The 22,924-nt window shown below is 53.6% G+C and overlaps 1 long non-coding RNA gene across 3 annotated transcripts in view; it reads right to left on the bottom strand.

Moving 5' to 3' along the window:
* LOC142447893 (uncharacterized) overlaps positions 1 to 20,962 on the bottom strand; it is a 28,007-nt gene extending 7,045 nt beyond the window's left edge. The window contains exons 1-4 of one of the 3 annotated variants that reach the window (XR_012784458.1): positions 20,213 to 20,962; positions 13,425 to 13,585; positions 8,871 to 8,994; positions 1,266 to 1,403 (exon numbers count right to left, since the gene is read on the bottom strand). This is a non-coding gene — a long non-coding RNA (uncharacterized LOC142447893). The remainder of the gene's footprint in view (positions 1 to 1,265; positions 1,404 to 8,870; positions 8,995 to 13,424; positions 13,586 to 20,212) is intronic. The other 2 variants (XR_012784457.1, XR_012784459.1) reach the window with 2 other exon arrangements.
* Between the last annotated feature and the right edge of the window lie 1,962 nt (positions 20,963 to 22,924).

Below are 22,924 nucleotides of genomic sequence, written 5' to 3'. Positions count from 1 at the left end.
GCTTCTGCTGTTTTCAGCTCTTTACATTCTTCTCATGACAGGTTCAGCGCAAAAGCCAAAGTCTCTACAAATCCTTCACCGATAAACGGGCCCACTGCGCTCCAGAAAGCCCTGCCAGCACTATTGGTGACCAGCTACCCAAGGCTAAACTCCTCTCTGCAAGGTTTCTTCGCTCAGCTGCCATCCTCCCGGACTCCGAGCAGCAATGAGCATATCCAGCTAAGCAGTGCCCACGACTGCTTTTAACTGGATTCATTCTGAAGTGCCTGACAAGGCACGAGGCACAGACGGTCAGAGCCCCGCCTTCCAAAACGTCGTGCGCGAGAAAGAGGCCATACATTTTGGGTTGAATGGACACAGGGCTCCTTCACAGGAATAAGCTGCTAGCCATTTTAACGGGGTGCTGTATTTCAATCATCGAGTAAAATTTACACCCCCTGACTTTGAAACACGGAAGCTACCGTTTAATGCTAACCCTAACCCTGGAAGCACATAGCAGCCATCAGGGGTTCCATTGCTGAGTGGATTCCTGAGCGGTCCCAGAATACACTCGGAGACACCTGGCGAGTTCTACCGTCCTGTTGACTGGACAGTCAGTGGGCATGTCTCAAAAGGCACTTCGCAACAACTCAGAAATGGGTAACTCTTGGGGCCGTCACCCGGACGGACTTACCGGAAAAGCAATCCCTAGGCTTGAACTCAGCAATCTACGTATCTTTAAAAACCTAGGTGGCGTGGTGGTTACAGCTTGGGCTACTCATTACAAGATCAGCGGTTTGAGGCCACCAGCTGCTCTGAGGGAGAAAGCCTGTAAAGGGCTACAGCCTCAGAAACCCGCCGGGGCAGTTCCACCCTGACTTCCAGGGTCTCCGTGAGTGAGTAGGAACGGATTCAGTGACAGTGAGCGAGGAGACTCATCTCTCCAATGAGGCCCAATACAAGCCCTCTCCCTTCCGACACCAACTGTGGCGCAGGCAACTAGTCCTGACTGTGCAGACTCCTAACGTGCATGACCAGCAATACTCCCTGCACGGAGCAATCCCGACTCCAGGGGACCCTACACAGGGCTTCCAAGGCTGTCCACCTTTCTGGGAGCAGTGGGTGGCTTTTAACCAACGGAGCTGCGGTGAGCAGCCTAATGCCTATGGGACAGCGACACCCAATGGGCAACTCTATCTCCACCCTGCAAGGACTGCCCTAAAAACAGTCGATCCTATCTGCAGCCAGCAGAGAGGCAAAGTCAACCTCCACGCGGCGGCACTTACTGTGTGTAAGGCGCTGCTCTCGGGGCATCCCAGAGGGGCTCTCGCTCCCAGGCAGGTCCCCGGCTGCATCCTCACTCCCTCGGTCGCTGGTGGCACCAGGAGTGGCAGGGCGGCGGCCTCGGCTGTGAACTGAGAAGGCTGATTAATTATTGCACAGAGTTGTGCAGCGAGCTGGCAGGGTTATAATTAGGACAGCCCTTGGAGAGGTTCTCTGTCCAGGGAAGAACACTCGCACCGATGGCCTCCCCCCTCTTCCGGAGACACCATCTCAAGGGCTGAGTCGCTCAAGGTCCCAGCTTGCTTTCATCCGTCTAGAAAAACCATCGGAGGCTGCTGGCCTGGCTCTGGTTCTCTTCAGTTTAAACTTCCTGAGCCCGGCGCCCTTCCTCACATGGCCCAGCAGATGGGCAGCCCTAGACTCAGGCAACCCAGGGGTGGATCCACTACTCACCGTGGCATCACACGTGGCCAACAACACTCGCTGAGTTTGAGGGTTTTGGCTTTAGTCACGCACCTCCCCCCCGGTCTCTTTTTCTTTAAGCTAAGGCAGGTGCCAGGAAGGGGGTGCAACGAGGCCTCACCGAGGAAAGAACGAATGTGGACCGTATGCGTTGGACCAGAAAGCCAGGATCTTTCCTTTGTTCAAACTGCAATGTGGAATGGAGAGCAGGAACAAAACAGGCCTGCCCAAGGAAGGGCGGACTGGCTCGGTTTCAGAGGAAGCATCAGCTCGGGCAAGAGGCTTAAAAGGAAACGCCCACCCTTTCCTAATTATGGCAGGGCGATGCATGTACCTGTTCTCTGTATGTGTTTGGGGAGCCTTATTTTAAGACTCCAAACATCAGCGGTAACCGTCATGTGCTAATGCGCCCAGGAATGGCCACATTGCAAAAATGAACGGCCTAAGCAGCTTGTGTCACAGAGCAACCTCGACATTAGGGGGGCAGGGGGTGTCTCTGCTCTGCCCTATATACTTTTTAACATAAGATTTTATTGTGCTTTAAGTGAAAACTTCCACATCAGATTACATTTTCATGTAGCAGTTTCTTTTTAACTTGTTCAGTCATGTTGGTTATTTTACTTTCAATCCAAAAGGGAGAACAAAGCAACAGAACAAATGAAGACCGGGTTAAAAAGGGAAGAGCAGAGACCTCCACATTTAACTTAACTACATCGACCATCATCTGAGGTGCCTTTTCACAAGACGCCACCGGAAAGGGGTTAGGGTCAGTCCCACGCTACTCTGGTGGGACCCTCTAAATATCGCATAGGAACCCCCCTACTTTCCAAACAGGCTCCTGTTTCTAGAGACTGGCGCGACAACAACCAACGACAAGGTCGCCGGCTGCGTGTCAGTTTCAGACCTTCAAGAATGAGGAGTGAAGGAAAAGCGCCCTAGATGAGAGGAAGAACAAGAACACATCTCCTCAAAACCAACTGGGTTTCTACGAACAATGAGGCAGGCTGCCATGCCACCCACCAGTGCCTTATCCCCAGCGACGGGTCCATGTCACACAGGGTCGCTGGGAGGCGAGTTCCCAGTTGACTGTGTCACGAGAAGCAAAGAAGAGCAGAGGGGATGCCAGGTGGACTCTTGAACTGTCACACTGCTAATGCTGGCCCCCAGCTGTGGCCAAACAAGCGCTGTACACGGCTGCCACCGAATCCACTCCAACTCATGTTCCAGGACCGCAATTCTTCACGCGGACAGACAGCCTCACCAGGGAGTGGCTGGTGGGTTTGAAACACCCACGTTTTGGCTAGCCCTTGCCCAGTCCAAAGCTTGCCTGAGCACAACTCCAGGGCTCAGGTTGGCAACCAAGTGTAGGAAGGGCCAATCAAAGTCAGAGGCCCAATCCCAGGGAACTCTCACATGGAGAACCAATGGGTGTCTACAGCTACTGAGCAGACGCTCCCCGTGCCTACCGGGACAAGATTTAAAATGCACTATCTACCTCTTGATCTTTCTCGGAGCTTCTGAGGCCCCTGGAAGGGATGCCTCCCAGGATTCTTAGTAAAACATCACTTTTGCTCAATTTTGCCAAGTCAATTCTGACTCAGTGACCCTATAGGGCAGGGTGTGTGGGTTTCCGAGACTGTACCTCTAATGGAGTAGAAAGCCTCAGAGAGCTCAGTGGGCTCAAACTGCTGACCCTGTGGTTAGCAGCCCAATGTGTAACCCAAACCAGGACTTTTCAGCAAGATAGCACCGATGTTCAGTAAGTGAGCCACAGAGGCAAACACAACAATAAAAGACAAAGTGCTCTCAGGAATCCTGCGCTCAGGATCTCGTGCGACAACTGGGAGGGTCATCCAAACAAAAACACCGAGCTACGTTACAAGTGTTTCCTTCGCCTCTTTGGACCCAAGATCCCGCTTCTACAAAAGAGGTCTTGAAGTCCAACGTGTTCAACAGTCCCTTGGGCCTGCAGTCGACTCACAATCAGCAGCATGTTCTGCCCTGTGTACTTTCTTTCTGTGCCCACTAAAGGCATCCACATGCCGCTAGCCACGCCCACACCGGCTAACCACGCCTGCTGCTAGCCGCACCCGCCCGCCATGAACCAGTGCCACATGCGGCGGACCACAAATGTACTCCAAGCGTGACCACACGCCGCAATCCCTGTCTGCACCCCGCGGGAACCCTAACCATGCCCGCGCACTGCTAGCCACGCCCGCGCACCACAAACCACGCCCACGCACCACTAACCATGCCCGCGCACCGCTAGCCACGCCCCCGCCAACCATGCCCGCGCACCGCTAGCCACGCCCACGCACCACAAACCATAGCAGCGCACCGCTAGCCACGCCCACGCACCACTAACCATGTCAGCACACCGCTAGCCACGCCCCCGCCAACCATGCCCGCGCACCGCTAGCCAGGCCCACGCACCACTAACCATGCCCGCGCACCGCTAGCCACGCCCCCGCCAACCATGCCCGCGCACCGCTAGCCAGGCCCACGCACCACTAACCATGCCCGCGCACCGCTAGCCACGCCCCCGCCAACCATGCCCGCGCACCGCTAGCCACGCCCACGTACCACAAACCATGTCAGCGCACCGCTAGCCACGCCCACGCACCACAAACCATGTCAGCGCACCGCTAGCCACGCCCACGCACCACTATGTCAGCGCACCGCTAGCCACGCCCACGCACCACTAACCACACCCGCGCACCGCTAGCCATGCCCACTAACCATGACCGCGCACCGCTAGCCACGCCCACGCACCACTGTCAGCGCACCGCTAGCCACGCCCACGCACCACTGTCAGCGCACCGCTAGCCACGCCCACGTACCACAAACCATGTCAACACAGCTAGCCACGCCCACGCACCACTAACCACGTCTGCGCACCGCTAGCCATGCCCACTAACCATGACTGCGCACCGCTAGCCACGCCCACGCACCACTAACCACGTCTGCGCACCGCTAGCCACGCCCACACCCCCGCTAACCACACCAGCAGCAGCTAACCACGGCCACTCACCCACACGCCACTAACCAGGTTTGCACCCCCTAACTGCTCCTGCTAACCACATATGTACACCGGACCCGCACGCAGCTAACCATGACCACATGCTGCGAATCCCGTCTGCAGCCCGTTAACCACGCCTACAAGCCCCTAGCCTGGCCCGGGCCGCACCCGCTACCCCGCCGCCTCCGGTACCCCGCTAACTTCGCCCACATCCTGCTATCCATTCCCCCATGTAGCTAACTGCGCCCGCAGCCCCCGCTAACTGTGCCCACACCGCTATCCATGACCACATGCCGTTGTCAACACTTGCGTCCCCCCCAATCGTGCCCATAAGCCTCTGTGCTCACACACGACTAGCCACGCCCCCCCAGCCTCACCCGGTGCCCATATGCCGCTAACCACGCCCATACCCTAACCACGCCTGCACCCCCGCGGGTACCCCGCTAACCACACCCCAATCCCCCATCGGCACCCGCGCCAGCATCACTTTCCACGCCCCGCAATCTAACCGCGCCTACATGACGCTATACACGCCCCCACGTCCCTAATCACGCTTGTACCCCCCACCAATAGCACCCTCATGTTGCTAACCACGCCCCCAGATTGCTAACCTCGCCCACGGCGCTAATGGCGACTGAACCCCACGGAAGGTGTGCGCTTGTGCAAGGCGGTTCCAGAAACGCATCCGTGCAACGAGCGCACATTCAAGTGTTACAGTGGGCCAGCACTCGCTCGATACCCCAGGCTCGGCTTTGCCGGACTGAAGGATTCATACCAGAGAACGCTTTCTATTCGGCTTGGGGCTTCGCAGGCACCCAGAAACCCGTTTGCTTTTCTGATCAAGGCTCCCATCGTGCCCTATGCTTCAAGCGCGGTGGTTGCTTCCGTCTGCACAAAGCCACTCTTCCTCCAACAGCTGGCGAGGCCCATTGGGAGCCTGCTCGGCTTCTCGCTGCGCCAACGGCATCCACCACGCCCTACCCCGATCGCTGCTTCCGCTTTTGCCAACTGCGCACTCCCCCCCCCCCCCATGGGCTGTAAGCAGCCAGTTCACCGTCAAGGAGTGGTGGGTTTCCACTCACCTGCGGCGCTGTACTCATGTGCTCCTCTCCGGAGGACAGCAGCCGTGGACATATATTCTTGCGTGGTCTGCCCACCACAAGCCTGCTTGAATTTTCTGGGATGGAAAACGCTGGGCTGATTTGCTTCTGACCCACAACATTCCCTATCCACTCTATGAATGTGGCTGTTGGTACCCTTTTTACAGCCAATGGGCAGCCCAGTGTGCGGTGATCTGGTCAAAGCTGAGGGTAGAGGTGAGGGTGACAATAGATGGTTTGGTCTGCCCCGGCATTTTGGATTCCCTTTGTGTTTGCAGCCCATCTGTTTACCAACTACCTGGGTTCTAGATGCCAGTCAACTCAATGTACAGTTCTAAAAACACGGAAGATCAGATGCTTTCTACATAAAAGGAAAGTTGGCCCCAAACACTGCCATCTAAGCCAGAGGGTTCCAATGAACAAAAATAGGAAGGTGCTAAAAAAGAGGTTGCGTTTTAAAGTGTCTAAAAAGGTCAAAGAAAATGCTAGCCCAGGGTGAAGGTTCAAAATCGTCACCCACCTGCTCCACAGTGAGGGAAAGAAGGCTACCGTCCAAGAGCACAGAACAAGCTACAATCAGAAATTAAAATAAAAAGCTATCTTTATTTAGAGTAGCATCAAAAAGGTGAAATATTAGGAGTATTTCTGACACACGTATCTGTGAGCACTGGTATCCAGATCATGTAGGAGCGGGGAGCACGCCACAGAAAGCCCCCTGTCACAGCTGCTCGGCTGCAGAGGGGCAGTGGCTGAGGCATCACTGGGTGGTTCGGAGTCTTAAGGCGACGGGGGTGCAAACCCACACCTGTGAAAAGAGGCTAAACAGAAGGAGTCACTGTGCTCTTCACCGCTGTCCATTCAGCCCCTGACTCCTGGGAACTCTCGATCCAGTGACTGATCAAACTGCTGGGATGGGCAGGGTTTTCACAGGCTACTTGTGCCTGCCACCTGACGAGCCTCGCTTCCTAGTCCCCAATCAGTAATTGGGAAAATACCAATAAAACCACTGTGCGGTTCCATACCATCACTACCAATTACAAAGGGTAAGAATGCCAAGTGTCGGCGAGACGAGGGTGGAAACGTACAAGATACAAAGGCTTAGAAAAATCTGACAATTTCTTAAGCAGTGATATAGTGGGTTATGACTTGGGTTGCTAACCTCCAGGTCAGTAGTTCAAAACCACACCAGCCACTTGGAGGGAAACAACTCAGGCTTTTTGTTCCTCTAAAGAGTTAACAGTCTCGGAAGCCCTGCGGGGCCGGTTCTGCGACGTCTATAGTGTCTCCCGAAGGCAGTGAGTTTGGCCCTTTGGTTTGAAGTACTTACCCGATGGAAGTGAGAACAAGTCTCAGAGGTATGTGCAGAATCTGCCCAGTACCTGCATTTGCCAAAGCTAGCAAGAAACAGACCCAGTGTGTTCCAACAGAAGACTGGATCAACACCCAGCGTGTGCGCGTACATACACACGGCAACACCACGGACACTCAGTGCGGCCACCCAGATGCACCTTGGGATAACCGGCTGCGGGCTCAGTCTACCAACAAGCACACGCCGTGTCCTTGTCCTCACGTGCTGCAATGGGAAACACCAGCGGCTGTACTCCGGACTCAGGGCCACTGTGACAGAGAACCCCAAACGGGACAGTACAAAAGCAGTTTATTTTCTCATGGCTTGGGAGCTCAGAAGCCCCAGGGAAGGGCAGGACAGGGCAGCCTCCCACCCTCTTACAGCCCTGAGGCCCTCCATGCTCAGTCTTCCCTGGATGGGCTTTCCCGGCAGCTTTCCTTCAAGTGAGACTAGGGCACACCAGACTCATTACATCTGCAAAGATGCCATCCCAAAGGAGATCCTGTTCACTTGAGCATCCTTTTTGGGGACACAATTGAACCTGCACCAGTGGATGCCTGAAGACTGGGGGTAGGGGCCACAACCAGACACTGTGCGTGTGCGGGAGTGATGGATCTGCTCAGTGTATTGCTTGTGGTGATTTCACTGGTATGGACACAGTATCAGAACTGATCGACCTGCATACTTACGATGTATGTACACTTCATTGCTCAAGAATTAGACTTTCCTTAACCGAACGTTTCATTTTAAAAGGCAAGACTCTAGGGGGAATGCAAAGAATGGCATTCGGACCAAACAAAGACCCGGGCCCCGGTTGGCGGGGCAGACTGTTCCCTGAACTACTTGGCTCTGAGGTGGCCTTTTAAAGCAAGAACAGTGTCTTTCAATTCTGGAAGGGGAGGTGAAGACACCAAGGGGAAAAAACAAAGTGAAGCCCCAGATTGAGAGGTGGCAGCTGAAGAGGATGCATTGCTTGACATTAGCGCACATTTATGGATCAAGAAAACTCTACTCCAGGCACTGGGGGTGCCTACCCTTCGGGAATTTCCGTGGAGTCTCGGGGGAGGTGCCAGAGAATGCAGAATAACCAATTCTTGCCCCAATTTTCACAAAGGGGCAGGGAGATTAAAAAAAAAAAAAAAATCAGTGCAAAGTTCTAGAAGGGATGTTGTTTGGTGAATGGGGACAGGGCAGCTGTGACTTGCTGTGGGTTTGCCACCCTTTCTCAGGGTCCCTCTGGTTTCTTCTGGGCTCTGGTCCCATGTGTCGGAGACTTGGAGCTCTCCAGGTCCCACACCTTCTCCCACCAGGCTTGCACATCCACATCCAGGGGCCCAGTCACTCAAGTGTGTTGAAAGCTGGGGACTTGAACTGGGGTGGTGTTTACCTAGGATTAGCACACCTACTTGTTCAAATGTTTCAACTACTCCCTGGTCACCTGGTCACTTCCTTCTGAGCTTCTCAGGGGGGACAGAGTCCCTGTGGAGTCCAGCTTGGCTTGGTCTCTCTGAAAACAACACTTTCAAAGGAGAGAGAAAGAAAGCCCGCAAGGCAGACGCAGCTGCAGCCCACCCTGGAAATCTGTAGGCTCACAGATGGTTTGTCCTGCACCTAGGTGTCCTGTGGTTCGCCAGGCGAAGATGGAGAACCAGTTCAACCAGGTAGATTCTGCGCTTACCTAGCGAATCTGATGACGAGCGCTATGAAGGAAGCTTCTAGGCACTAGTCCACAGACGTCCCACGGCTTACAACAGCCAGTTTTAAAAGGTGATGAGGGAAGACATGCTACACGCTTATCAGATCTGTGGATGAAAACAAAGAGAAATGTCTTATCAGTAAGGAGCTGGGGTGGACACACAATTGAGAGATTCCAAGGAGGTGGTGTGAGGGCAGAGGGGAAGGTCAGGAAGGACCTCTTTCCCAACTCCTGACCGCCTTAGACCCAGGCCCAGCCGCTACTTACCTCCCGCAGCCTGAGTGGTGAGACTGTAGGGCATTGCCATGCACTGAAAGGCCTCTGCAGAGTGGCCGATACAAATGGATGCCCCCAAGCCCACGCGAAGAACCCTCCATGGGGACAGGACGACCCCTCTGCCACATAGCACCTTTCCGTTTCGGCCGCTCCCGGGGCCGAGGCGTCATGGCGTCAACAACTCATGCATTCCGGTTCACAGCTAGCCTCTATTTGTAGGATTTCCTTTTCTCAACAGAGTTTTAACTTCTGTCCCATTGGTTAAATTAATGACACTATCTACAATGGTTACACATTGATTGGGCTGCTAACCGCCAAGGTCACCTGTTTAAAACCACCAGCCAGCTCTGCAGGGAAAGGATGAGGCTTTCTGCTCTAGTGAAGATTTGCAGGCTCAGGGCCTGACAGGGGCAGTTCCATCCCGTCTTCCTTACAGGGTGGCAGAGTCAATATTGACTGGATGGCAGTGGAAGGGGATGATTGATAATGTTCTCTAACATAAAATGACAATGATGCACTTAGTTCTAGCCCCAATCTAAGATCAATTAGCTCTTATGACAAGGCCCTGCTTGATGAAAAGATCACTGAAAGAAGAAATGGGTGCTAGAGCAAAGTATGGCGAAGAAACTGGATGGTTCCTGGATATCAAAGAATACAACCTGAGGTCTTAAAGGAGTATTTTCAAACCATCAGCCATCTGAGTGAGGCAACAACTAGGTCCACCAGGAAGCAGCACACGACCCATGTGAGAAAGGATCGTAAAGAATTATCATCCAAATCTAAAGCCGGGAACGGCACCAGAGCGAAAATTGTGAACACTTGGTTTGCAGAAGGCTGTGGATGGCAGTCGATGTCCAAAATAAATCTCCAGGGTCCATACGTGGTTTAAGCCTCCAGTGAATTCCTTCTGACCCTAACTGAGAAGTGTGAACCAACAGCCCCGTTATGAGGCAGAGAGCACCGGGAAGTTCACCGTGGCAGATGTAGTTCAGTCCAAACTTCCTATCATTTCATCTTCCCTTTGACCCACTTTAAAGCCATTTCATGCCATTTCTCCTGCGCCAGGCAAACAGCTGACTCGATGAGGAGATGGGCGTTTGACCAGAGGCCTGACACAGGGGCCAGGGACCCACGAGTGAGGGATGTGGGGGCGCTAGGTTCAGCTCGACAGGAGCCATGTCAGAGAAGGGCAAGTGCAAGGCCCTGACAATTTCTGCCATACCTCTCAAGTGCACGCTGCGGTTGAGAACCTGGAGACAGAAATTCCCATTTGTGGGTAAAAAGCACACATGAATGTAACAAGGACGAGAACAAGAAGAGACTGACCCCACAGATGAAGACAGGCCCGTGGGCGGGCTATGGGACACAGACAACATCTCAAGGCTCCTCTGTTGTGTTCAACGTGGGGCTTTTACAGAGGAAATAGGCTGCTCCGGGTTGTATTTCTTCTAGAAGATGTCTTGTCAAATGGCCCAACTCCTCTCATTTGCAGGAAACGGCAAAGTTTCTACCATGGCAGTTGGGCAACATTTGCTTGCTTTCGCCAGGAAGGAACACTGAATTGAAAGGTAGTTAACTGCCGGGCCCATGGACTTGGAGCAGCAGATTGCCACTGGAGGCTGCGGCGCAGGATTAAAACGCCCCCCCCCCCCCGCCCCGCCAAAGCCTTTTTCTCTGAACCTTTCTTGTTTTCAAACCCACTGTCCAAACCTTCATGTATTACCAGCAGCAGGCTGGCCTCCTACGGACTAAACGCCCAGTCACTCACAACCAGCACAGTGAATACCCACATTACGTGCTCAATTCCTCTACTTAATGCCATATATAAAGGAAAATACTCGGCCAACTCACGTTCCCTTGTATTTGTGATTGTTTTACTGGACAGGAAGAGCCCCTCTACTGTAGCAGCAGACTCCTGGGGTCCTCACACGCAAGAAAACCTTGGCTCATCGAGAGTTTACCAGAACAGTGAGAAGACAAGCAATGGCTCTGGCAGAGAAATCAATCATCTGTCTGACAAACACCTCCCTCACAACCAGTCTTAAGACCTGACAACGAAAGACCAATCATGAAGTGGGCAGAGGCCTTTCAGGGGCATTTTGGTCAGGCAGGCCTGTGAACAGCCACCTCACACATGCATGGGTGCTGGGCACCAGGAGTCGTCCCCACTGCTGGCAGCATGCAGACTGGCACAGCTGTTGAGAAAATCGGTGCCGCAACCAGCCACCAAACACACCCATCGCCTCACGCAGGCCTGGGCATGCACCCGAAGGACTTGTGACCAAGGGTCCCGCCAACACAACTGCCTTGAGCCAACACAGCCCAAATGCCCACCAAAGAGGCGTGGTACATGGTGGGCCACAGCCACTTTGGACTCAGCCAACAGGAGAATGAGGTCCTGCTACTGTTTGGGGGAGCTGGAAGACAAGGGACTCAAGAGTATTAAAAGGCGAATATGCGGAGGCGGTGGGGAAGGGGGTGAACAGTGATGGAAGTAACTGTCGCATTAAGTTTAAGGGTGCAGAACAGTTGCCACGTGTAAAAGCTGCGTGATTCGCGCCAAACACCCCTGCTTTCCAGATGGCGGGTCTGATCTGGGTGAGGAATGGGGGAAGATGCTGACTGGGTGTGAAGGTTCAGCTCAGAGTGACAGTGACGACCAGGTTAACGGTGAGCGCCACAGTACTGCGTATAAACCAGCCTGCTGAGAACAGGAAGGGAGCACTGAGTCGCCTTCACCCAGGACACAGCTGTAACACCAAGAGTGACAGAACCACAGCACAAGAGTCAGAGCAGTGGGTTTCCCGGCCCACAGGGCAAGTCAAGCTGAGTGCTTTTGGACAGGAGGTTGACTTGCGGAGGGGTTGCCTCTAGACACAGAAATGGGGGGGGGGGGCTGTTTGAGCTTGCTGACCCACAGAACTGAACTTGAGGGCTTCAGCATGGACGCCCTGTGTATATGTACTGGCACTCTGAGAGCTGGGCAATACTGCTTGAGGACGGAGGCCAGGCCAAGAGGCCTAGGGCCGGGCAGAAGAAACTGTCCTGAGTACACTCTGTCAACTATAACCCGTCAGCCTCCCTAAGAGACCCCATGGCGGGGTGCATGACCTCAAGAGTTTTGTGTGGCCACTATAGTGAATTCTCAACCGTGGCAGCTGAAGGGCAGGGAGAGCTGTGGGAAGGGCAGCTGGTGCTAAAGGTGACTGTCCTGTTAAGTTACAGCAGGTCAGAGGGCACCACTGTGCCACTTTCTCTCTTCCAGTGACTTCTGCCTGCAGAGGGTTACGAGTTGGGTTGCTAACTGCAAGGTCAGCAGTTTGAAACCACCAGTCACTCCATGGGTGAAAGTGGGCTTTCTACTGACTCAGAAACGCACAGGGGCAATTCTACTCTGGCCTTTAGGCTTGCTGGGAATAGGAACTGACTCAAAAGCAGTGAGTCTGGAGTTTTTTTAAACTGCCTCCATGAACACCCAACCACCTTCTCTGCCACGATACCAGAAGTGGGTAACCGCCGCCTCCCGAGATGGGACATTTTGATCAAGCATAGGATCCTGACCAAGGGGCAAAAGTGTAGTTCTGGAGCCGCCCACGTTGGAGGAATCCCTGAAATTCCTGCCCTGAGATAACCTTCCAACATCCCCCCACCCTCCCCCCAAAGTCTTCTTTCAACCCAACAGAAGTTCAGCTCAGCTAGGAGACAAGACCTGCTGTGAGCACCACGTGCGCAAAAACGGTTGACATGGGCCTGAACGTGGGCACAGGGGCTGCATGTTCCCAGGGCAGGAGGGTGGCTCTACAATGTGCGGAACCCACCCCAATGTTGAGAAGGTAAGCCACATCCCACTGGGATAGCCATGGAGACTGGGGGACACATGCACGTCCTGCTGTGGATCTTCTCGACAACAGCAGCGAACTGAGTATTCAAAAGTCGGTGACGAGGAAGAGGCTGGCTATGACCTGCTCTAAGAAGCAGCAGCCTCTCTACAAGAGGTCTTGGGAAACGGCGACATTCCCTGTCTTTGGAGCTCTTGGCCTTTCCTGATGTCTGGATTTACCAGGATTCCACAGGTGTCCCTAGTTCCTGACTCCTTGACACAGATGCCTGAGACCCGCCCACATCCCTCACTGCAAGGATATAGGGAAAAGACGTCTTGAAACTAGGATCAGTCACTTGTGAAACTCAATCTGCAAACGCCTTTCAGGAAGACATATAAATTTAGATTTCTTCAAAGGAAAAAAAAAAAGAAAAATCTACCCTTCACATCCAGGACGTTGAGCAAAGGCCGAGGACGGTGGCTGGAGAGGCCTGGTTCTGGCACTGGACACAGGGGCCTCGCTGTCTGCAGCAGGTCAGGGCTTGCAGGAGCAGTCACTGGATGCTGGCCCTCTCCATCTCTCCCAGGAACGGCACCGGCCCTGGGAACGCAATGTTCAGAAGTCAGGCAGGGGGATAGCCTGAGGTCTCAGTGTCAATCTGTCTGGCAGAAACCGCCTCTGTTCCCCAGGGAGTGGAGAGCCAGAGGAGGCCTCAGCGGGGCTGAGCCTTCCTCAGCTTAAAGACAGAGTGACTAACGAGGACTGTCAAATTGGCTGTGCACTATCCATGTGTGTGCTTAACGGGGATGCACAACCGGCGTGTTTGCTTCAGTAAGCAGCCCCCGGAATGAAGTTCACCGAGTGTGCACACCCACTGAGTGCTGGCTCCGGCACTTCCTGTCACCACAGCAGTGTACAGTGTGTTCTCAGTCACTCGTGGGGGGGTGGGCTAGACAGAGCGGAGTGGCTGGGAAACGGTCAATTCTGAGCCTGTTCAATCGTCATGGGGACAGATAGACTCCTCTTTCTCCCATGGGCCAGCTGGTGGGTTTGAACCACAGACCACGCAGTTAGCAATCCAACGCTTAACCAACAGCCACCACCAGTGCTCCTTATAATATACGCTGGCCCTTCAAAAATTTATCATCTAGGAAAAGACAAAGATCATCTGAGGTAATGCTGTCGTTGAAGCCCGGATCAGGAATTTCAGCAGGACTCACATTGGTGCATTTGTGGACCTGAATAGGCACGCCAGGCGGTATGGACACCTGGCCACAGTGTGGGGGAAAGATTACTGCACTTGAGTGTTCTTCACTTGACTTGGCACGTGGAGTCCCTCCCCCACCTGCAGGGTGAGCGCTTCGTCTCTTCTCCCTTCATGAAGGGTAAAAGCACCAGATGTGCTCCAGGAGCCCTGGGGCACAGCAGCCACTCCACCGGCAGCTGCGGAGGTCTGCTTCCTTAAAACCCCCGAGGCAGTGCTGTCTCATAGGGTCCTCGTGGGCTGGAATGAGCCCGAGGGCACCAGGCTTTCTGCGGAAGTGTGGTCACTCAGATGGACCCCAAGTGCGGCAATTACTTCTTTCTTCATAGTGATCTAAGGGGTTCCCAGCAAGCACCTCAAGCCCTGAGTCCCTGCAATGTCGAGGCGGGCTGATGTCCTAGAGGGGGACGAGTGACTTAGCGTGCCGTACAGAGGCACATACTATACTCATCCTGCCTTCTCCCCTCCTCCAACCCGCTCAACAGCCTCTAGCCAACACCGCCCCCAGGCCTTACCCAGTCACCAAGTTCTTAAATGACACCCCTTCACGCAGACCCTGACCTTGACGACTGAGGTTTTGCACAGGCGCCCCATGGACCCACCCTGGGAAGCAGAGAAGGATCTCCCACGGCTTGTCTTCAGAGGGACCACGAGCCAGCGGATCTGGCACCAAAGGCCCTTTCATGGTGTACAGCTGATGGTCAAATACTGATCAGTGTCCAAAGGGAGCAGAGAGGACCGCAGGCGACACACACACAGCTCCTCAGGGGTGTTCACCTGTGAGCAGCATGTGCCCGTCCTATGCACAGGGAGTCCTGTGAGAGCCGGAGCCTGTGCAAGGCAGAAGCCGCCGGGGAGGGCAGGGCTGGAAACTGAGGTAGCCTGAGCTCTCAGAGGCCTGGCTGCCTTCACGGACACAAAATGAACGTCACTTCAGGAAAAGCACCTGACAGGCCACTGTGTACGCTTCATCCCGCACTTGGCATTCATGGTCACTCTGGACCCAGCCCAGCCTCGTGCAATGGACCAAGTAGCATGCTATTCTACGAGGAGCCTGCTGGCGCAGTGGGTTAGGAATTGGGCTGCTAACCACACGGTCAGCAGTCTGAAACCACCAGCCGCTCCAGCAAACTACGAGGCTGTCCTACTCCTGTAAAGATGTAGAGTCTTGGAAACTCAGGGGAATTCTGCTCTGTCCTATAGGGTCACTGAGTTGGCATCAACTACGCGGCAGTGATGTGTGTGTGTGCATACACACACACGCATACATACACATACTTGTATGTATCTATAGAGTGGTACTCCATCATACAATTAGGGTTGGGTTAAAAGCTCTACATTAAAGTTAACATTAATTGCATCACATGCTCAACAATCAGTGCATTTCAGGGACGCAGCTTAGTAAATTACTCAAGTCCACTCTTTTTTTCCCAAATATAAACGGCTTAGGACGGCCATATATTCGGTACAAATGAAATGTTTTCTTCTTTTTAAAAAAAGCTTGTTTATAAATCAAATTGAAAAGAACATACTTGAAAGTAGTAGCCCCCCAGGAAGAGACTAAAAAATCCTTATCCATGAAACCTATCCCAACACCACCAATATCAAACACTCAACTCTAGAATCAATTAGAAGGCTTCATTCACAGTAAAGATCCATCTCGTGCTCAATGTAGAGCAAATACTTTTCCTAAACCAAACTCACTGCCATCGAGTTGAACTGCTGTGGGTGTCCTAGATGCTAACGCTGTAGGAAGAGAGTCTTGTGGGTGTCCTAGACGCTAACGCTGTAGGAAGAGAGTCTTGTGGGTGTCCTAGACGCTAACGCTGTAGGAAGAGAGTCTTGTGGGTGTCCTAGACGCTAACGCTGTAGGAAGAGAGTCTTGTGGGTGTCCTAGACGCTAACGCTGTAGGAAGAGAGTCTTGTGGGTGTCCTAGACGCTGACGCTGTAGGAAGAGAGTCTTGTCCTTCTCACAGGGCGGCTGCTGACTCTGAATTGCTGACCGCATAGTGAGCAGCCCAAAGACCCCACAAATGAAAATTATCTTTTAAAGAGTGTACACCTATGAAACGGATTTTAATACATCCAGTAAAGTTAATTTAGAGTAAGTGCTAATTGAATAGTGGGGTGCTGGTAGCTCAGTGGTTAAGCCCTTGGCTGCTACGGGATAGGGATAAGTTTGAACCCAGCCTCTTCAGTCAACTCTGTAGGAGGAATGCCGAGGCAGCCTGCAGCCCGATACCCCAGGGTAGCAGGTCTCTTCGGTTCAATAGGGGAGCTACATGTTAAATATTAAATAAAACCCTGACACGAGGTGGAATACTAAATTACATATGCCACGCTTAACTGTCCCCACAGGCACCTGAGAATGTTCTAAGTGTCTTAAAGTGCGCTTATTACCCCCCCACCCCCTGCCTGTTTGTGAAAACTAAAATAATCTTTCTACACAGAAAAACTTATTGATACTAAAATGAACCAACAATGCGTACTACTAGTTGAGCCTGGACCCTGGAACGTAAACACATGTAACATCACACTCCAAAACAAGCCGACATGGGCTCAGGGACCTGGAGAACAGACTAGAATACTGCTCCTTAGGGCTTCTGAGGCTGTAACCTTTTTAAAGAAAAGCAGAGAGCCTATCTATCTTGCTCCCAGAGTGACTGGAAGACCTGAGCTGGGCCAGGTTTGAACCACCAACCCTGTGGCTAGCAGCCCTCGGCTTAACCCACAGCAACATGGGGGCTCTTTGAACATGTGCTAGTGAAAGACATCATCGAGGGGTAAAGAACGAGGCAACTGACAGACTTACCAAAAAGCAGAACTTGGAATCAGCTTTTCTTGTATTTTAAAAACTTCCATCCACATTTCTGCAGATTACAAGGTATAAAACGATGGAAATCCTCCCAGTGGACTTACAGACACACTTTAGGCTTTAGAACCAGTACTTGGAAAGCCCCAGTTCACACAGGCGTGCTGTGCGGCTGACTTCATTTTGTGCAGAGGAAACTGGAGACAGGACCACTAAATGGCATTCTGAGAGTGACACTGGGTTGAATTATGAGCGCAAGGACATAAATCAGCCCTCGGTTCTAATTAAAATGTCTAATCATGACCTCTATTCACTCCTACCTCGGCACAAATAAAAACAGCTAGCACTACACTTACTTTTGCATGCATTAAAAATTTAATCAAGGGTTCTCGTTAATCATAAATCTGATGTATTTTACTTTTTGAAAAAAAAAAAAAAAAAACCTCACTGTGCTCTGAAATTAGCAGTCCCGAGGCAGTTGACTGAAATTTTGGGGTGGGGTGGGGTGAGATGGACAGGCAGAAAACATTCTTTTGATAGCATATCTTCATTTTTAACTCACTGGCTTAACGGAGGCGCCAGGAGCTGGTACTGAGAACTCAGGATGGCAGTGGTGCGGTGTCCCCCATCTTTGTAACAGTTGGTGGGGGAGCTCACTCAGAACACCACACCACAGCATGTTCGGTCTCCCCAGATCACCCGTCCAAACTCCTTGCTTACTGTCTAAAGCACAGGAACAAAACAAATAAACAAACAAAAAACCCAGCTAAGTGCTCTGGAGGGCCTTCAAAAAGTTGGTGGAAAAATTCCATCCTCATTCCATTGTCTGGTCAACTGAAGGCCCTGGTGTGAGCTCCCCGCTCTGGTCCTCCACATTCCTGCTCTAAACTCAGGGTGGGGGTGGGGGCCTGCTCTCCCCTGCACCAGGCAGTAGAGCACAAAGCAAACTGGATGGGATCCATTATCTTCAAGACGGTTTGTCAGCACTTCCTCCCTCCTCCCAGCGGTAAGTTCATTTTGCTCTGGTGATGTTTAAAACAGGAACGGGAATAGTTCTGAGCAAGATTTCACCAAAGCAAAATGATTTCAGAATCCAAATCCCCACGTACTTCTTTGAGATGATTCCAAACCAACCTGATTCCATTAACAAAGGGAAAGGGAGGGTTGGGAGGGGGCCCCTTTGCAAGTTTAAAGAATTTGTAGCCATTCTTTGATCAAAATAGCATCTTCTTTACCAGTGACCCAAATAAAATAACAGCTGTGGAAAAATCAGGCCTTTAATTCTGGCGACAAATTTGCGCCTAGAGAACAAGTCTGGAAGCACTGGCTGGTGTTGCCCTCAGACTTCACACCAGCCCTCAGTGTGATGGGGGTGAATGCTGAGGACCCCTCTAAGGGGCCAGGCGCGTTTGAAACCAAGAAAGTGAATTACCTGAAGGGAGTGACGTTTCTAGACTAACCTGACTCACAAAATTTTACGTCACAGTGAAAACTGTTTTTTAATGAGGTCTCAATGTGGCCCCTCAAATGGTGCAGGGCACATCATGACAACTTTTCCACTCAGTTAAAAATTAGTAGGTGGCTTTATGTGGTTCACTCCTGAGTTTAAGGAGCCCCATAAATATTAACTTCCCCCCCAGGCAGTTTTAGGAAAGGGATAATTCAAGGAAAACACACTGGTAAACCTTCCACTATGCAAAAAATCTGTCTTTAAGTTGCTGCAATGCAACCAATTTTCCATAAAGCAAATTACATTTGAGCAGTACCAGATACAACCCCAAACCTCTGCTATCCGGTGGATCCCAGCTCATGCAGAGCAAGCTGATAGGACAGGATGCAGCCAAACTGCCCCAAAGGGATGTCCACGGCACCTTACTCTCCAGGGACGTGGCTGGTAGTATGTGATCGGCCTCTTCTGGGGTGCAGTTGAGAGCTTTAACCACCGCACTACCAGGGCCCCTAAATTCCACATAAGGGGCATCGATTGCTCAAAGGCACTTTATAGTGGATCTTTTGCAAAATTTAGAATTCTAATGTAACACAACTAGCCACTGCTTAATTTATTTGTTTTGTAATCTTCCACTTCTAAGTATCAAATTTCTTACAGTAGAATGCAGCTGCTTTCAGAAGCCAAAGGCACTGGGCTCCAGGGCCAGCCCTTCTCCCTCCCTCCTTCCCTTCACTGAGCTCTAAAAATGTCACCAGGACACCCAGCTGTCCCTGTGATGCACGGGGGGAGGGGGGAGGGGAGGAGAGACCCCCAAACCCTGATTCTTTTCCTTAAAATGCGAACTGGACATGCAGGAAAGCTACCCTCCTCCGCCCCAACTAAAAAAAAAAAAATCCAAAAAGTAATGCCCCCCCCCCACCCAAAAAAAGGTTCAATAAAAAAGAATTTCTGAACACAAAAGCTGGCCCACACCGCCTCCAATCAGTTTCACCTCTGTCCATACCAGCTGGAGGAAGCAGTTCCAGAACTGTTTGTGAACACATGACCTCCACAATGCCACCAAGGTCAACAAGACTTCAGCAGGGGGATGTGCAGGCTAAGGGCTGGTTTGCCCAAGTCTACGGTTCCCCTTAAAGGGACAGGGAAGGCAGAAAAGGCGAACAAACCCCTACAAATGGCTTTGTATCATGTCTGTAGGTGGCAACATCCCAGAACCATATGATGGGATTATATACAGACCCACGTAAGCCGTGGTCAAAGGGAGCAAAATAGGGGAGGGGGGGGATTTCACAGCACAGAAATCGCCGCTCACTCTGAACTCATTAACAAGCAAGCCCCCCAACATAGGACTCTTCCCTGGCATCTGGTAATGAAAACCTTGGCACCATGGTTGCTGGCCGCCAGGGCTCAATTTCAAAGTGGTGTTCTGGGGAGAGAACTTTCTGAAAAGGGCAAGCCACCCAAGATCCATAATCAACAGCACAGGCAAGGGCCTCTTCAGACCTGCTCAGGTGAGCCTGCAAGTTACCGCCCATTGGTTACCCCCACCCTTACCCAGGGATCTTTGTGCTATTTCCTGGGCTCTGGTCACCGTGACCAGCCACAATCAGGAAGTGTGCCTAGATGGGATTTAAATTTTAAAACTCCGGGGACCCCTCCCAGCCTCCACCCGCCCCCCCCCAACCCCGCCAAATCCTTACCAACGTGCAACTCCTGTTATTTGAAATTTCCAAACTTTCCCACGTGAACAAGGGCCATCTAAGTTAGCGCTGCTGGTGGCGGGCCACCGAATGGCGTCCTCGCGGGGAAAAGGGTCATTCCGGCCCGCGGCCCCCCCACGCCCGCCGGGTGGGAAGCCAAGGGGCAGCCACGACCACGGTGGGAAGGGCGAAACGAAGCCGCCCCGACCGTACGCGACGAGTCCCGGCGGCTCTCTCGATGGCTCCGGGGGCGAGTTCGGCCTGGCGAGCCGCACAGGATCGGGGTCGTCCCCGAACCCCGGCAGTTGTGATTCAACGGCCCCTGGACCGCTCCGAGCCGACTTGGTGGGGGGAGGGCGGCGCCGAAGCACAGCCAGAGATGGGGTCCTCCGCCCGGGCGCTCGATCTGGCCACGCAGCCGCGCGCTGGGGGCTTTTGAGTTGGGGGCTGGTCCAGTCCTTGGCGCACAGACCCCTGGGGCGGGGAGGGGGGGGCGCGGCCAGTCACCCAGCGCCCCGGCCCGTGGGGGAGGAGTCATGACCCCGAAAGCACTGCCCTTGCTCCCAAGGCAACTTTAGTTTGGTTTGCTGGGCCCTTTGGGCCGAAAATAGCCGCCGGGCGCCGGCACGCGGCATTGGCATAGCAACGTCCGCGGGCCGCGGGGGGCCGCCCGCCCCTCCCGACTTTGGCGGGGAAGCCTGCGCTGAGACCGGCCGCGGCAGGGTCCCCACCAGGTGGCCGCCCGCCGTTCGAGGGAAGGGCTGCGCCCGCGTCCTTGGCCCCCCCGGCCTGGCCCCCCGACGGCCGGGCGGCGCGCCGTCAGCGCCCCGTAAGCGGAGGCGGGGGTCGGGCCGCGGCGCCCCCTCCCCACCGGACTCACCTGGCGGCGTCGCGGGGGCCGGGTGGGGGTCGAGCTGCGGAGGCCCCCACGCTCGGCGCCCCGCTCGGGCCGCGCGCCCCGGGCCCACCGCGCGCTTGGAGGGGCGGGGGACGCGGACGCGAGAAGGGCGAGGGGCACGCGGCGGGGGTCGGGGCTGCGGAAGAAGCGGCCGTGTTGGCGCGCGGCGGCGGCGGCGGCTCCCGCGGGCGCCCCGCGCCCTCGCCTTGAGTTTGACCTTTCCCTCCAGTGTATCTGAGGGAGAGCGGCTATGCGCGCGCGTGTGCATGTCCTGTGTGTGAATGCGCGCGCGCGCGTGGGCCAGGGGCCGGGTTCGCTCCCCGACGCCTGACGTCACTGCCATGGCAACGGCGGCCCCGCCCCTCGCTTCCCGTTTCCTGCCTTGGCCCGCGGCGCACGTTCCAGGGCCGCACGTACTCAGACGCACGCACGCACGCTCGGAGCGCGCGCGCCCGGAGCACTGGCGGGGACTGGGAGGGCGTCTCCGCTTGCTCGTCCCGCCCCCTTTCGCGTCGCCTCCTTGAATCGGACCAATCAGAGGGGAAGAAGCTGGGCGGGTGGGCTGGCTTCCCAGAGCGGCGTGAAATTGTTCCCTAGGCCCAGAGAAACCTGCCTGAGCCATTGCGCATGCCCGGTGGTGAAAGGGGCGCGTTGGGTGGCGCCTATGGACAGGAAGGAGGAGGAAGGGACGTTGGGGCTGGGGAGGGGCGGGAACCGGTTCTTGTCCTGGGGGAGGTACGACAACCTCCAACTGGGGCAGTGTAGCTGCAGGGCGGGCAAGCTCAGATTCCACACTAGCTCCGCCCTCATCCTGCCTATGACCTTGGACAGGGTTCTTATTAAAAGAGTAAAATCAGAGGAGTAATAGCTCCCTCCAGGCATGTTAAGGATTGGAAGAAAGCCTGGAGTAGATGCTCACCTGGTACAGGAACCAAACCCACTGCTTCCAATGGATTCCGACTGCCAGCGACCTTGTAGGACAAGAGAACTGCCTTGTGGGTTTCTGAGACCGGAAATCTTTATGGGACCAGCAAGCCTCATCTTTCAGAGTGTCTATTGGGTTCAAACCACTGGCCTTGCAGTTAGCAGCTCAATGTGTACCCCACATTTTAGTACCTGGGCTCTCTCCCTGCCATCAAGTGGATTCCGACTCAGGACAGGGTAGAACTGCCCGATGGTTTTCTGAAACCGCCACCCTGTGAGGAGAACACCTGGTCTTTCTCCCAAAGAGCACCTGGTGCTTTCAAACTGCTGACTTTGCGTTTGTAAGCCCAGTGCTGCGACAGTGACATGTCAGTGGCAGAAACGACCTCATTTTTGCCTCCTTGACCTTCCCTTTGGGGAACATTCCAGGAAGACCCATAACGAGCTCCATCGTTATTTGTGTCTCTGCCCAGCCCCACTGCCTTCCTTAAAGGTTAAGAACCGAGGACAGCCTTAACACAATGTCTGGGGAGCAGTCGCTTAGCTTCTGAAATTGCATCCAAAACAGGTAACAGAATTGTGCTTTTTTTGGTCTCCTTGAGGCCCCTGGGTTTCTCTTCAAAGTTTGGTTAAAGTGTAAACACGTTAGCCAGGCTCTCAGGGACTCCACAACTTCGAGCCAGCTAAGATTAACTCAATGCACCCACAATGCAGGCAAGACTGCCTTCCCAGCCTGCCAGGTTCCTGTGACCCGAGAGACAGGCATCCATGCCTTAGGATCCAGACACATGGTGACCTCATCATTCCTCAGATTTCGAGCCCCTTTCTCTGTTTCACGTTTTAATTAACTACTACCCTGTGGCATTTCTTAAAAGCTGTGCTGATACTTA

Source organism: Tenrec ecaudatus, chromosome 5, assembly GCF_050624435.1.
Source record: "Tenrec ecaudatus isolate mTenEca1 chromosome 5, mTenEca1.hap1, whole genome shotgun sequence".
Taxonomy (NCBI): domain Eukaryota; kingdom Metazoa; phylum Chordata; class Mammalia; order Afrosoricida; family Tenrecidae; genus Tenrec; species Tenrec ecaudatus.
The sequence above is the reverse complement of the archived record's forward strand: the minus strand, read 5'-3'. Positions and strand labels throughout refer to the sequence as shown.